Here is a 17,276-nt window from a genome sequence, read left to right on the forward strand (position 1 = left end):
CGCCATCTACCTTATCTATCCCCTAATTAGAACCCCTTACACTGCTGTCATCTACCTCATCTATCCCCTAATCTGACCCCTTACACCGCCGCCACCTATATAAAAATTATTAACCCTAATCTAATCCCCCTATACCGCCGCCAGCTATATTAATATTATTAACCCCTAATGTAAGCCCCTTACACCGCCGCCATCTCTATTAAAATGATTAACCCTAATTTAATCTACCTACCCCGCCGCCAGCTATATTATCTATATTAACCCTAAGTATATTATAGTTAAAAAAAAGGGTAGGGAAAGGGAGGCTAGTAGAGCCAGATTAATAATTCTTTACCTAGGACTGTATGGCAACGCCCAGGTGCAAACAAAACCTTATATGAAGGAAAAAATAATAGCCAATGTGCAGACCCTTTAAATATTTATATAATTATTATCAAAAAGGGAGATACTACAACAACCCGCAATTAGATTGTTATAATGCATAGACAGGGATTGCAGCACATATTTTTTTAATATAATTTTTAATTAGCTTTGTAAAATTCTAAAGCTCCGCATAAATAGCGGTGTGTTGTAGATATATACTCATTCCCCACATTCACATATGCCCACCCAGCGTTAAAAGTTGAATAGAAGGGTAACCACTAAATTAAAGAACACATGAATCGATGGGTCAAGAAGCGTGTTTGGACAAATGCACAAGCACAGATTGGCTGTGCAATTTTTTATAGTTCACACAGTAATGAAACCAGAAGAGCAAACAGGTATCGACTGTTTAAATTGACAACACCTTCACTAGAGGGTGGTTACGTGTAGGCGTAAAATCCGCCACCATAGTGATCATTGAGGATCTTTGTCAAAACAACACATGTATATAGATAAACAAACAGTGAATTTTACAACCAATATTACTTTAAAGATGAAAAATTGTAATGCTTAAGTCATGTGCACTATACCTAAATTTGGCCAAATTGTGCAGGAAATATCCTCAAAATTATTACTGATAGAGGACAATGTAGTCTGTAGGGGGCTAGAGAAAGCAACACCTGTAACAGCGGGCACCACCAACTGAATGAGAGGTATCAGGTGTCATGTTATCACATATCAGGATCTATGTTTCTTAACCCCAGTGTATACAGACTAATTGTTGAAAACTTAATAGCATTAAGCAGTATATACTATACATGTACTAGTTGAACAGTATTTCCAAAGACCAATAGAGGTTATGGGGATAGTATATAACAACTCCAGTATTCAGCGGGCACCACCAAATATAAAGGTATCCGGTGTCATGAATAATATTGATTCTGGATCTATGTTAAAACTACCCCAAAGTAACTCCTTTTCGGTCTGTTACAGTTGTATAGAGAATGGAAATGAATTACAGCGCATTACAACCCATTTAATACATGACAGTGTCTGAATAGCATAAACAAACGTGTACACAGGTAGTGGTCACCCTTTTCAGGGCTTAGGCATGTCCCATTACTAGGATCTGTGTGTACAGATGGTGCATTTAAAACACCTTCGGATGTCCAGGTAAATGAGCTGAAAATTCAGATGGTAAACGTTCAATTAATTATACAACCGTGTCTTTGCTTTCTGTAAAAGAACTTCCAAATGGTTTCCGTGTGTAGAAAGATTTCAAATCAAACATGCTACAATCTAGCACAGCGTAGACGCCACAGCGATCTGTCCTTCGTGCATGTCCGTCTCCACTTCTTACGTCACTGCCGACGTACGTTTCACCCCCCACGTGACAACCAGAGAGCACAGGGGTTTCCTCAGGGCAAAAGCTCTTCTGGTTTCATACTGTGTGAACTAAAATAAAATTGCACAGCCAATCTGTGCTTGTGCATTTGTCCAAACACGCTTCTTGACCCATCGATTCATGTGTTCTTTAATTTAGTGGTTACCTTCTATTCAACTTTAACGCTGGGTGGCATATGTGAATGTGGGGAATGAGTATATATCTACACACACCGCTATTTTAGCGGAGCTTTAGAATTTTACAAAGCTAATTAAAAATTATATTAAAAAAATATGTGCTGCAATCCCTGTCTATGCATTATAACAATCTAATTGCGGTTGTTGTAGTATCTCCCTTTTTGATAATAATTATATATTATAGTTAATATAGGTATTACATTATATATATTAACTATATTAACCCTAATTATATTAGGGTTAATATAGTTAATATAGTTACTATAGTATTTATATTAACTATATTAACTCTATCTAACCCTAACACCCCTAACTAAATTTATATTAAATTAATCTAATTCATTTATAAACTAAAATATTCCTATTTAAATCTAAATACTTACCTATAAAATAAACCCTAAGATAGCTACAATATAATTAATAATTACATTGTAGCTATGTTAGGGTTAATATTTATTTTACAGGTAAATTGTTAATTATTTTTTTTTTTTTTTAAATATTTTTTATTGAAGTCGTAAACAAATACAGAATATAGGGTATGCCCCAAAACATTTACAAGACAATGTATACACAACATATTTTAGAGAGTATTGCATTCTAGCATCTCAAATATTACTAGAGAATGTGGGCTATCACATGGAAGGACTTCAGTTTTATATTAGAGTGTCATAAACAAGATACAAGTAAAAAAAAAAAGAACCTCTCCTAGCTGTGTACAAAAAATAGAGTAGGGTGTCTGTTCAAATAAGGGTGAGACTAGGGAGGAGGTAACTCTATATATTTATAGGGGAGGGGGATGCAGCGGGCAAGAGCCGCTCAAAGTGTAATAAAGGGAATGGGGAGGGGGGGGGGTTGGAGGGCGGAGCCAGCCAATATTTGCAGTGTGAGCTAAACAATAGTAATTAGTCTATATACCAATAGTGTGCGTGTGGGAGCTTGATATTATTGGTAGTGGCAGAAACACATCTGAGTATACAATTAGGGAGAAGGTAGGAACATAGGGCATAGTCACAAATTATAGTTGAATTCCACCTGGTAGAAGTGATAATCTGGATCACAATACCATAGTAAGCTACGTGATAATATAACAGCATTGTAGCTTAGAGGGCAAAATATGGAGGTGGTTTTAGATAATGCAATGAATAAATTTTGCTAGAGCAGGGAAATCATCAATTACTGTGTTCTATATTATGTCAACTGTAGATATCTCGCTTGCACTAGGGAACAAATCTAGTACTCTAGGGCAACAAATCTGTAATATGGCATTCTAGAATATGTGTATATGGTAGGCTAGGTTAATGTTGTGGAATTAGCAAGATCTAAAGGATAAAACAAAAGACATTTGTCTATACAGTGTAGTTAGTAGATTAAGGAGTTCTAATGCTATATTGAGCTTTAAGTAAGAGTGTACATATTTCTATCATATAGCTGTTAAAAAACAATAGGAGCTGCATCTAACACAACATAATACATCAGACCAAGGATCAGCGATGTGTGTTCTCATTAAATGCAAAATATTGAAATTAAATTTATAAATTAGCAATGTATAGATATTAATATAAGGATTTCAAGTATTGCCAATGAGAAGTAGCATAAGAGCAGAGTTAAAATAAAACCACATGTACAAAATACACATATATAGTGAGCTTCATAGTAAATTGATCCCAATCTCAGCCATGAAATTAGTAAATAACCACTTTAAACATGTAGCATGGTTAGCTGGCAAGAGAAGGTGGGTTAGCTGTTTGTGGTCTAGAGGGATTTTAACTAGCTATACCGTTCTACAGAGGATAAATACCCAAGTAACCCCTAATGTCACATAAAAGCAAGCTTACACAACGCAAGTGAGGGCATAAGATGTCTAATAATAATTAGTGTGAATTGTAATATAGGACAGGCTCTAATGGAGCTATGTCGTCCATGAGGAGTCTGTGTATGGCAACCTGTAAAGGGTCAAATTGTTCAGGTGATAATTAGCTATCCATATGTCCCTAGGGGGCTTGTATATTTGGGACAAATTGGCTGTGAATAGAGATTAATATAAACATATTTAGCTGAACCTTAGCACTTTAACAGAAAAAGCCTTAAGACACATTTAGAAATTGCAAAATGACAGAGTTATTCTCTAAACTAGACTATTAGAGCAAGCCTTGGAGAATATACATATGAAACCACAGTGTGCAGTAACCTCTATTTATATGTTAGTCATAGACATAAGTATGGTAATATTTCTAAGCAGTAGAGCTATCATTTATGTGGACGCACTAGAAATTGTATAGGTTATGCATCTAAACACCGATCAACCAGCTTACACTAATATAATAAAACCTGTCCAGGAGAAATAACTTCTTAGGATATACCCGAGTGGGGATAACAAAGCTCACTCTGCCATGAAATTAGATTCTACTTCCCTCAACTAGAATATAGTATATATGTAATGGACTGTTTATGAGCTGACTGCTTTAGCTTTATGATTAATTAAGCTGGGCTGCCTCTCAGAAATAAAAAAACAGAAGCAGAGACTGTGTATCATACATACGATAATGTGTATCAGCTGCTGGTTCCAGATGCCTGAAATAACATTAGTGCTGAAGTTCCCAAAGATGACCTGAATCCATGTTCATAAGAAATGTTTATGGGAGGCTAAACTTAAATCTCAGCACAGAGAGGTCAGTGAGGGATACCGATAAATGACATGGGCTGTAAGAACACATCGTACAGAGGAAACTGTAACCAGGCTATGACTCCCCTCTAGTGGTGACAAGTATTAATTACATCTGTTATCAGAATATTTCAGTGGTGTTAGTTGAGTTCATAATACCCATTGTAAAACGATCAGTAAATACAATAAATGAGGGTAGCAGGGAAAAGGGAAAGATAAATTATTTATCTACTGTATAAGCCCTAAAGTAGAGGGTAACATTGTATAAAAACACCACTATAGGAGGATACACATATGAACTGTACTTCCAACCAACATCCTGCCTAAATTAGTATTGCATTGAAAAATAACCTATATATATAAATTAAAACTTTGAAGAGCAGATTGCTACAAGAGTATATCAAACAGAAACAGTACTTGGACTAAGACTTTAGTCCAGATGTATATTGGCAAGAGTTCTCTAACGTAGGGGAAATAGGTGAGTGTTTTCTCTACCCTACTCCAGTTCTGAGATCCGCCTGAGCATAGTAATGTCCATTCCAATTTTGAGAATTGCGCAGAGGGTCACAAAGCACCACATAGAGGGCTGTAGGATCAGGTAAAGCTTACTTAGGTAAGAAGAGGCCGGTATGACAGTCTTTTCCTGGATCCCAAAGTGATCGCCATAGCTTGACCAGATTGCCTGTGAATCGGCAGACAGCATGGGGAGTGCTCTGAAGTATCGCAACTCGGGAGTAGGTCAAAGGTAAGTATTTCCTAGCCCAAAAGTCTAGTGACTGCCCTGGGGAGACATGCTTGTGTAAGATATAAGGGCTGCGAAGGTGCCTAACGAGTAGCTGGATACCTGATGGCCTTGTGATGCGTTGCAGCCGCTCGGGCTGTTCAGCGCAGGAGATTCCAGACCGGATATCTATCAGCCAGCGTGGGGCTGCAGTGTATTCCCCAAATTCGCCTGAAACCAACAGTTCGTTACTTATGTGAACTAGCGGTTCCTCTAGCCCGCAAGGGCCAGATCTCCTTGTGAGCCCAATTGCAGTGTCCGGCTCATCTTCGAAGGTGCTTTGTAGAGGAGGGAGGACTGTATTCTCAAATGCATCTTCTGTCTGTGCTTGGCAAGAGACTAGTGCTTCCAGCTTGTCCCTTATAGTGGTCAGATCCTTCTGTAGCTCACCATAAAAATCTTGCAGTAAATGGTCCGTCCTAGCTTCCCATCTGCTTAGGGACTCCATATTTCTCCAAAATGGCGATTCGCGCTCTTATGTTGAGATATTAGTTAACAGCTTTAGGTGCTATTTATTAGTGAAGCTCAAATCCTACTTTCAAGATAAATAGCTAGTCGGATAGACTAAGTGAAAATCCAGAATAGCATCTAAGAATAGGCTTCCAATGTTTATATAATGGCACTATATTAGATTATAGCTCAGGAGCTCCAGCAATGTGCAACCGATAGCTTTGGCAGTTGGCTCCGCCCCCCAATTGTTAATTATTTTAACTAGGTATAATAGCTATTAAATAGTTATTAACTATTTAATATCTACCTAGTTAAAATAATTACCCAATTACCTGTAAAATAAATCCTAACCTAAGTTACAAATACACCTACACTATCAATAAATTAAATAAACTACAAACATCTATCTAAAAATACAATTAAATTAACTAAACTAAATTACAAAAAACAAACAAACACTAAATTACAAAAAATAAAAAAAGATTACAAGATTTTTAAGCTAATTACACCTATTCTAAGCCCCCTAATAAAATAATAAACCCCCAAAATAAAAAAAATTCCCTGCCCTATTCTAAATTAAAAGAATTTCAAAGCTCTTTACCTTACCAGCCCTTAAAAGGGCCTTTTGTGGGGCATGCCCCAAAGAATTCAGCTCTTTTGCATACAAATACAATACCCCCCCCCATTACAACCCACCACCCACATACCCCTATTCTAAAACCACCCAAACCCCCCTTAAAAAAGCCTAACACTACCCCCATGAAGATCTCCCTACCTTGTCTTCACCACACCGGGCCGAACTCCTGATCCGATCCGGGCGATGTCTTCCTCCAAGCGGCAAAGAAGAATTCTTCCTCCGGCGATGTCTTCCTCCAAGCGGCAAAGAAGAATTCTTCCTCCGGCGATGTCTTCCTCCAAGCGGCAAAGAAGAATTCTTCCTCCGGCGATGTCTTCCTCCAAGCGGCAAAGAAGAATTCTTCCTCTGGCGACGTCTTCCTCCAAGCGGCAGCAAAGTCTTCATTCTTCCGGCGGCATCTTCAATCTTCTTTCTTCGCTCCGCCGCCGCGGAGCATCCATCCCGGATGACTACTGAACGACGAATGAGGTACCTTTAAATGACGTCATCCAAGATGGCGTCCGCCGAATTCCGATTGGCTGATAGGATTCTATCAGCCAATCGGAATTAAGTTAGAAAAATCTGATTGGCTGATTGAATCAGCCAATCAGATTCAAGTTCAATCCGATTGGCTGATCCAATCAGCCAATCAGATTGAGCTCGCATTCTATTGGCTGTTCCGATCAGCCAATAGAATGCGAACTCAATCTGATTGGCTGATTGGATCAGCCAATCGGATTGAACTTGAATCTGATTGGCTGATTCAATCAGCCAATCAGATTTTTCTAACTTAATTCCGATTGGCTGATAGAATCCTATCAGCCAATCGGAATTCGGCGGACGCCATCTTGGATGACGTCATTTAAAGGTACCTCATTCGTCGTTCAGTAGTCGTCCGGGATGGATGCTCCGCGGCGGCGGAGCGAAGAAAGAAGATTGAAGATGCCGCCGGAAGAATGAAGACTTTGCTGCCGCTTGGAGGAAGACGTCGCCGGAGGAAGAATTCTTCTTTGCCGCTTGGAGGAAGACATCGCCGGAGGAAGAATTCTTCTTTGCCGCTTGGAGGAAGACATCGCCCGGATCGGATCAGGAGTTCGGCCCGATGTGGTGAAGACAAGGTAGGGAGATCTTCAGGGGGGTAGTGTTAGGCTTTTTTAAGGGGGGTTTGGGTGGTTTTAGAATAGGGGTATGTGGGTGGTGGGTTGTAATGGGGGGGGTATTGTATTTGTAAAATAAATATTAACCCTAACATAGCTACAATGTAATTATTAATTATATTGTAGCTATCTTAGGGTTTATTTTATAGGTAAGTATTTAGATTTAAATAGGAATATTTTAGTTTATAAATGAATTAGATTAATTTAATATAAATTTAGTTAGGGGTGTTAGGGTTAGATAGAGTTAATATAGTTAATATAAATACTATAGTAACTATATTAACTATATTAACCCTAATATAATTAGGGTTAATATAGTTAATATATATAATGTAATACCTATATTAACTATAATATACTTAGGGTTAATATAGATAATATAGCTGGCGGCGGGGTAGGTAGATTAAATTAGGGGTTAATCATTTTAATAGAGATGGCGGCGGTGTAAGGGGCTTACATTAGGGGTTAATAATTTTAATATAGATGGCGGCGGTGTTAGGGGCTCACTTTAGGGGGTTATAGATATAATATAGCTGGCGGCGGGGTACGGGAGCGACGGTTTAGGGGTTAATAACTTTATTAGGTTGCGGCAGGGTACGGGAGCGGCGGTTTAGGGGTTAATAGCTTTTTTATTGTTAGGATAGTGAGGGGGGATAGCGGATAGAGGGTTAGACGTGTCGGGCTATGTTAGGGAGGCGTGTTAGATGTGTCGGGCTATGTTTAGGAGGCGTGTTAGACAGTGCGGGTGATTTAGACTTTAGTCAGGTTTTATAGGCGCCGGCAGTTTCTAACGTGGCGCAAGTCACTGGCGACTCCAAAAATCTGTACTTACGCAGATTTCTGGACATCGCTGGTTTGTGAGACTTGCGCCACTTTAGCAAGTGACGGCGCCGCATATTGGATGGCTCGAGTTGTGAACTGAAACTGCGGGCGACGTGGGTTCCCTCGCTTGCGCCGCAAAATGCGATCTATATCGGATCGCGCCCCTGATCTTTAAACTCTATAATTGGGATTCAACTTATCATATGCTTTTATCCTGTGGGCATATTGCAAAGTAACATTTTCGTTTTAGTTTTACTTTTATGGAAGCTTAACTTTTTGCTTCCAACAAGCTAACAGTTGCTGCAGCTCATTGCCGATTCAGGCTGTGAACAGACGCTCCTCCATCAGCTGACGTCATCTCCGGTCACAGTGAATCTTCGGCGCAGCACGCCAGAGTCGGTATCCTTGCTGATCACGCTGAACGCTGCGCTCCTGACTCCTTGTAAAGTCGTTTGGTTCTTTGTGATACAAGTAAGACTTGCAAACTCTCTCATAACTAATCATTGAAAGGTATGTGCACCAACGATTAATATTAGCATGCTGGAACAATAACTATTAGTAATGCATTACTGAATTACCTTTGCTCATATCATCCTGTGACGCTATTCCTTTTTTCATTTTCAAATCGTATGTCTTATTCATGGATTATAGATTCAAGCAAACCAATAACTAAGCTTATGATCTTTTATATTTATTCTAAAGCTTATTATCAGATTATGACAATCAAAGCTCTATAAGTCATATATTCCTCTGAACCACCAATTATTAATATCTGTCTCAGATTCCATTCATTTACATTGCTTTTCATTCTCATTCTCATTTATATAATCATCTGTCTTTTACCACATCTCATATTGAGTCTACCACAACTAATAAGTTATATTCCCATAAAACCTTGGGATATGATAGCAATTGACTTCATTGTAGATCTACCTATATCTAATGGTCACAACACCATAATGGTTGTAATAGACCATTTAACTAAAATGGCACATTTCATTCCATTAAAAAGAACACCGACTGCATCTACAACTGCAAAATTCTTCCAAAGTCATGTAGTTAGACTACATGGTTTACCAGCATCCATTGTGACAGATCGTGGAAGTCAATTCACTTCTAAATTTTGGAAATACTTATGTAAAACATTGCAAATCTCACTCAGGTTCACAACTGCGTTTCATCCGCAGTCCAATGGCCAAACGGAACGTCTTAACCAGACCCTCGAACAGTACTTGAGATGTTTCATTTCGTCTCAACAAGATGATTGGTACGATTGGTTACCAAACGCTGAATTTGCTTATAATAATTCAATTAATACTTCAACAAAAGTTTCACCTTTTTTCGCAACTTATGGCTTTCATCCACGTACTTATCCGAATACGCTAACTTGTTCCCATTCACCATCAGTTTCCAACTATACTGAATCCTTGAAAGAAGTAATGGAAACTTTGCAGAACCATTTGGTTACTGCTAAAGAAACACAGAAAAAATATTACGACAAAAAGAGGGTTCCACCTCCAGTTTATAAACCAAATGATATGGTTTGGTTATCCACGAAGAATATCAAATTACCCGTACCAAGTAAAAAATTAGCGGACCAATTCATCGGTCCATTCCCAATACTTAAAATAATCAACGAGAATGCTGTGACTTTGAAGTTACCTGCTACAATGAAAATCCACCCCTTGTTTCATGTGTCTCTCTTAAAACCTTATTTGGGGACAGCTGTTCCTTCTGGGGATACCACACCACTAACTTTACCTGATCCTGAAGATTACGAAGTTGATGGGATTCTGGATTCCAGAGTACGTAGGGGGAGACTTGAATACCTAGTCCATTGGAAGGATTATGGTGATGATGAGAATTCATGGGTTCAGTTGCGTGACTTGAATGCACCCGATTTATTGGCAGACTTTCATCGTGCCTTTCCCTTTAAACCGGGTTCTCGGTCTGCTGGAAGGGGCTCTTGAATGGGGGGATCTGTCAGCATTTGGTTTGTTACTACACCTTTAACACCAGATCTCCTCCCCAAATTGAATACAAAAACAATGGGGCTCTACTATATCTAAGTAGTGTGTCCAGAAATAAGGTGCGCCTAATTTATGCTATTTCAAAAAAGTGATAATATGGATAGATCCTAAGTTTTATATCTTACAAAAAATAAACAATATGAACTGTATAATTATAAATACAAATACATAACAATAGTCACCACAGTCATATGGTTAGGAAATATACATCCATAGATGCAAGTGAAAGTCCCAATATAGAGTGATGTCCAATCTGGAAATGATGTCCCAAACGATAGCTGCTCTCTCCAAAGATGTTGAAAAAGAGATGACTGCGTTCTGTATAGAAACAAAAAAAAAGAAGAGGCGCTCTGGTGCAGATGATCCTTGGCTACAAATGATTCTAAACTAACAGTTCAGAGTAATACTCACAAAGATGTTTGCACATGCAGTGCAATAACAGGTGAGCCGAAGCTTCAGAGCCGCTCGGCTGACTCGCTAGAGGGTGAAATCAGCTGTTCACTGGGTAATCACTTCACCAACGATGTGGGGAAAAAGATACCTATGACATAAAATATAGATACCGCCCTTGGTGCAGATTATCCCAGGCACAGAATACACATACAACAGGTGTCGAGAAGTTATACTCACAAACGGAGTTGCACAAGCAGTGCAATATCAGGCGTGCCGAATCTTAAAGAGCCGTTCGACTGACTCCCTGAGGCCTGTACAGCTGCTCCTGGATCGTTGGAGGAGTGGTGGAAAATAAAGGTGGATATGCCAATAGAGGTTAATCCAAGCAAGGGATCAATAAGGCAAATAGAACAATTCACCAGCAAGGTAGACAAAATAAAAGTATTTATTAAAAATATAAAAATTACTTAGCAACGCGTTTCTCGGCTAACATGCCGTTTCATCAGGCTTCCTGTACCACTGCTTGAAGAAGGTGTCTTCCAGAAACTGTCAGTAGGACTGGGAGTTGAGCTTGACTCCATCCTCAACCCGAAAAGGCCCCACAAGCTCATCTTTGATGATACCAGCCCAAACCAGTACTCCACCTCCACCTTGCTGGCGTCTGAGTCGGACTGGAGCTCTCTGCCCTTTACCAATCCAGCCACGGGCCCATCCATCTGGCCCATCAAGACTCACTCTCATTTCATCAGTCCATAAAACCTTAGAAAAATCAGTCTTGAGATATTTCTTGGCCCAGTCTTGACGTTTCAGCTTGTGTCTTGTTCAGTGGTGGTCGTCTTTCAGCCTTTCTTACCTTGGCCATGTCTCTGAGTATTGCACACCTTGTGCTTTTGGGCACTCCAGTGATGTTGCAGCTCTGAATTATGGCCAAACTGGTGGCAAGTGGCATCTTGGCAGCTGCACGCTTGACTTTTCTCAGTTCATGGGCAGTTATTTTGCGCCTTGGTTTTTCCACACGCTTCTTGCGACCCTGTTGACTATTTTGAATGAAACGCTTGATTGTTCGATGATCACGCTTCAGAAGCTTTGCAATTTTAAGAGTGCTGCATCCCTCTGCAAGATATCTCACTATTTTTGACTTTTCTGAGCCTGTCAAGTCCTTCTTTTGACCCATTTTGCCAAAGGAAAGGAAGTTGCCTAATAATTATGCACACCTGATATAGGGTGTTGATGTCATTAGACCACACCCTTTCTCATTACAGAGATGCACATCACCTAATATGCTTAATTGGTAGTAGGCTTTCGAGCCTATACAGCTTGGAGTAAGACAATATGCATAAAGAGGATGATGTGGTCAAAATACTCATTTGCCTAATAATTCTGCACTCCCTGTAGAGATTTAGTGAGTTATTGTGAGCGTTAGTGCGAGTTAGTGTTATTGTGCAAGTTAGTTAGTGGGAGAGTTAGTGGTAGCGTGAGTTAGTTAGTGGTAGCGTGAGTTAGTTAGTGGTGGTGTGAGATAGTGAGAGAGCTGTAGTGAGCGAGAGTTGGTGTGGGTGAGTATGCGAGTGCTTTTTCTGTATATGTGTCAGCATTTGGTTTGTTACTACACCTTTAACACCAGATCTCCTCCCCAAATTGAATCCTATTTAAGTCCACATTTTCCCAGGAATCATTGCTTGATTAAGTGTATTAGGTGACTACTCCTTAGTCTCTCTAAACTTCATTCTAAATTGAGCCAAAACTAACCTGATCTTTAAACTCTATAATTGGGATTCAACTTATCATATGCTTTTATCCTATGGGCATATTGCAAAGTAACATTTTCGTTTTAGTTTTACTTTTATGGAAGCTTAACTTTTTGCTTCCAACAAGCTAACAGTTGCTGCAGCTCATTGCCGATTCAGGCTGTGAACAGGCGCTCCTCCATCAGCTGACGTCATCTCCGGTCACAGTGAATCTTCGGCGCAGCACGCCAGAGTCGGTATCCTTGCTGATCACGCTGAACGCTGCGCTCCTGACTCCTTGTAAAGTCGTTTGGTTCTTTGTGATACAAGTAAGACTTGCAAACTCTCTCATAACTAATCATTGAAAGGTATGTGCACCAACAATTAATATTAGCATGCTGGAACAATAACTATTAGTAATGCATTACTGAATTACCTTTGCTCATATCATCCTGTGACGCTATTCCTTTTTTCATTTTCAAATCGTATGTCTTATTCATGGATTATAGATTCAAGCAAACCAATAACTAAGCTTATGATCTTTTATATTTATTCTAAAGCTTATTATCAGATTATGACAATCAAAGCTCTATAAGTCATATATTCCTCTGAACCACCAATTATTAATATCTGTCTCAGATTCCATTCATTTACATTGCTTTTCATTCTCATTCTCATTTATATAATCATCTGTCTTTTACCACATCTCATATTGAGTCTACCACAACTAATAAGTTATTTTGTTTGTGATATTTACTACAAATCATTTTATTAAAAATGTATTCATATATGACCACTATATCCAAGCCATGATATTGTGGAGGTCATGAATACAAACAATTACTTGATTAATAAAAATATAAATTTTGTAATTTATAATATATATATATTTACTTAAACCTAGTTATCACAATATGTAACACATTTACACGCAAACACATTCAATACATACATACACTCCATACCCCATCCCCTCTCATACTACACTCCATACCCCGTTCCCTGTAATCCCATTCCCTTTCATCCCATACCCCATTCCCTTTCATCCCATACCCCATTCCTTTTAAACCCATACCCATCCCATCATTACATTTAGTTTACATATCCTCTTTTATTTATATCCGTTTCACACTTTGAGCACTTTTTTGTCTTTTTATTTATTTATTTTGACCCCCTTTCATTTGGGCACATTCACTTTTTGTTGTAGTAGTTAGAAATCAGTGTAGGGAAGACATGGAAGAGGAGGGCAGGCAGGAGATTAGTCGAGGGAGGGGGAGAGGGAGAGCATCAGGACAGGAAGGGGGCAGGAAGCGGGGGAGGAAGCGGTGTGGGGACCCAGCCACTTGGTTCAAGATGAACAAGTGGCTGGGCCCAGTGGCGGACAGAGTAGGGCTTCACAGTCCGGGAAACAGAGGACACCATCACAGGGGAAGGCCAAGCTGACTAGGGAGGCGAGGTATACTATGGAGGAGAAGGAGGCCCTCGTAGAGGCATATATGCCGAGGGCAAGGAGGCTGCAAGCTCCAAAGGCCACCCCGAGGGAGAAGAGGAATCTCTGGCTGGAGATCAGGGATGCAGTTAATGCAGTAGGGGGCCACAACAGGGATGTCGAATCCATTAAACATCGCTACCGGGACTGCAAAATGGACCTGAAAAAAAAAATATCTCGGGAGTACCAACATGCAACAGCAACCGGTGGTAGGCCTCCAATGACCGTGGAGTATACCCAATGAGAGGATATCTTGAGTCCCAGCATCTCTGAGGTGGCCATAGTCAGTATCGGAGGAGTCGATACCGGGAACCTGCCACTCTCATCTGACGGTAAGCTCATTTAATAATCTCTCAACATCAAAACTAAAGAATGTATTTAAGGATATTATTAATGCTATTACGCTTGTTTACACATTATTACGTAAACGCATTCACAATTACCTTGCGATTACATTCGTATCTAGGCTACAGGTTAGGTGTGCATTTAAACAGACTGAAAACAAAATCAAAAACATTCAGATTGACCAGATAGATATCACAAACACGGTTTGGAAAATACGGAAATCGTATTGATTGTTATATTTCAAAGTGGATTAATGAGGCTGCATTTGTAATTCTATTGTAAGCAAAAGCATTTACATCTTTATTTGGAACTATGCTAATATATAAATTTCTTTCTTTTTACAATATACAGAGTCTGGAGAGGAGACAGCACAGCAACCAGAGGCTCCTCCACCCAGGTATGAGAGTGGTGGGGATGAATTGCCACCTCGGGGAGACATAGAAGACATCCCTCTATACTCAGAAGAAGAAGCCGCCCCCACTGCCGTAGAGATCCCTGCACCAGCAGACCCTCTTGCACTAGCAGACCCTCTTGCACCAGCAGACCCTCTTGCACCAGCAGCCCGCTGTGCACCAGCAGTACCTCAGGAGGAGATAGCCGAGGTGCAGGTATTGCTGGATTTCCAAGAACAGATGCGTGCCTCCCGGAGGGAAAATATTCAAACTCGAGTCCAGATGTTGGAAGATATTCGTGCCATTCGAGAAGGCCAAAGAGAAATTATACAAGGCCAAAACCAGCTGGTGCAGATTCTACAAGATCTATTTCAGTTCCTCCGGGAGGCGCATGCTGGGCTATCTGCTGCTGGGCCATCTGCTCCTGGTACTCCTCAATCTCCTCCTCAGCCTGGTCATCCCAGTACTCCTCCTTCCCCTCTTCCCCAAACATCTCCCATGAGAACTCGTCAGAGGGGACAGTTGCCCCCCCCCCAGAGCCTCAGTCTCGTGGGAAGAGGGGAAGGAAGAGGAAGTAAGTATTTTCTGCTCTATATATTTTTGTTTATTTAATGTGTAATGGATAGGTATGTGATGATGTGGTCTTCTTACACTTGTGGACCACACTCTGCATATAATCTGCTTCTATGGGACCGGGTCCATGAAGGAAGATTGTTTGCAGAGTGTGGGTTACAAGTGTGTGGACACCACATCATCACATACCTATCCTTGTTCATTACATTGATTGGTTTCTGTGATGTGATGTCCAAACTGTTTCCCAAATCTCAAACAAAATGACCATTACAATTATACATGATGGCATATTACTGTTTGAATGCCAATAACACAGCTTAAAGGGACAGTCAGAATATTATTGTTGTTTACAAAGAAAACACTGTATTACGCATTATCAAGTTTGACAAAAAAACACTTAGAGAAATACAGGTAGCCCTCAGTTTACGCCGGGGTTAGGTTCCAGGAGGAATGGTTATAAATCGAAACCGTTGTAAATTGAAATCCAGTTTATAATGTAAGTCAATGGGAAGTGAGGGAGTTAGGTTCCAGGAACCTCTCAAAATTGTCATAAGTAACACCTAATACATTATTTTTAAAGCTTTGAAATGAAGACTTTAAATTCTAAACAGAATTATAAACCTAATAATATAGATTGTATCATCATCAAACTAAGTTTAATGAACAAAAACATTTGCTAAACATCACCTAATAAAATAATTACACAACAGACTGCAACATCATCAAACTAAGTTTAATGAACAAAAACATTTTTTTTTATTTCTCTTGTGATGTATCGAGTCCACGGATTCATCCTTACTTGTGGGATATTCTCCTTCCCTACAGGAAGTGGCAGAGAGAGCACCCACAGCAGAGCTGTCTATATAGCTCCCCCCTTAGCTCCACCCCCCAGTCATTCGACCGAAGGCTAGGAAGAAAAAGGAGAAACAATAGGGTGCAGTGGTGACTGAAAGTTTAAAAATAAAAATATATATGTCTGTCTTAAATAAACAGGGCGGGCCGTGGACTCGATACATCACAAGAGAAATAAATTTATTAGGTAAGTATAAATTATGTTTTCTCTTGTAAGATGTATGAGTCCACGGATTCATCCTTATTTGTGGGATACCAATACCAAAGCTTTAGGACACGGATGAAGGGAGGGACAAGACAGGGACCTTAAACGGAAGGCACCACTGCTTGTAGAACCTTTCTCCCAAAAATAGCCTCTGAAGAAGCAAAAGTATGAAGCGAAGACCAAGTCGCCGCCTTACAAATCTGTTCAACAGAAGCCTAATTTTTAAAAGCCCATGTGGAAGCCACAGCTCTAGCAGAATGAGCAGTAATTCTTTCAGGAGGCTGCTGTCCAGCAGTCTCATAGGCCAAACGGATGATGCTTTTCAGCCAAAAGGAAAGAGAAGTAGCCATAGTCTTTTGGCCTCTCCGCTTACCAGAATAAACAACAAACAATGAAGATGTTTGACGGAAATCTTTGGTTGCTTGTAAGTAGAACTTTAAAGCACGAACCACATCAAGATTGTGCAACAGACGTTCCTTCTTTGATGAAGGATTAGGACACAGAGAAGGAACAATAATCTCTTGATTGATATTCTTATTAGAAACAACCTTAGGAAGAAAACCAGGTTTGGTACGCAAAACCACCTTATGTGCATGGAAAATAAGATAAGGGGAATCATACTGTAAAGCAGATAGCTCAGAAACTCTTCGAGTCGAATAGATAGCAACTAAGAATAAAACTTTCCAAGATAGAAGCTTAATATCTATGGAATGCATGGGTTCAAACGGAACCCCTTGAAGAACTCTAAGGACTAAGTTTAGGCGCCAAGGCGGAGCAGCAGGCTTAAATACAGGCTTAATTCTGACCAAAGCCTGGCTAAAAGTTTGAACGTCTGGGA

This window comes from Bombina bombina, chromosome 2 (assembly GCF_027579735.1).
Source record: "Bombina bombina isolate aBomBom1 chromosome 2, aBomBom1.pri, whole genome shotgun sequence".
Taxonomy (NCBI): domain Eukaryota; kingdom Metazoa; phylum Chordata; class Amphibia; order Anura; family Bombinatoridae; genus Bombina; species Bombina bombina.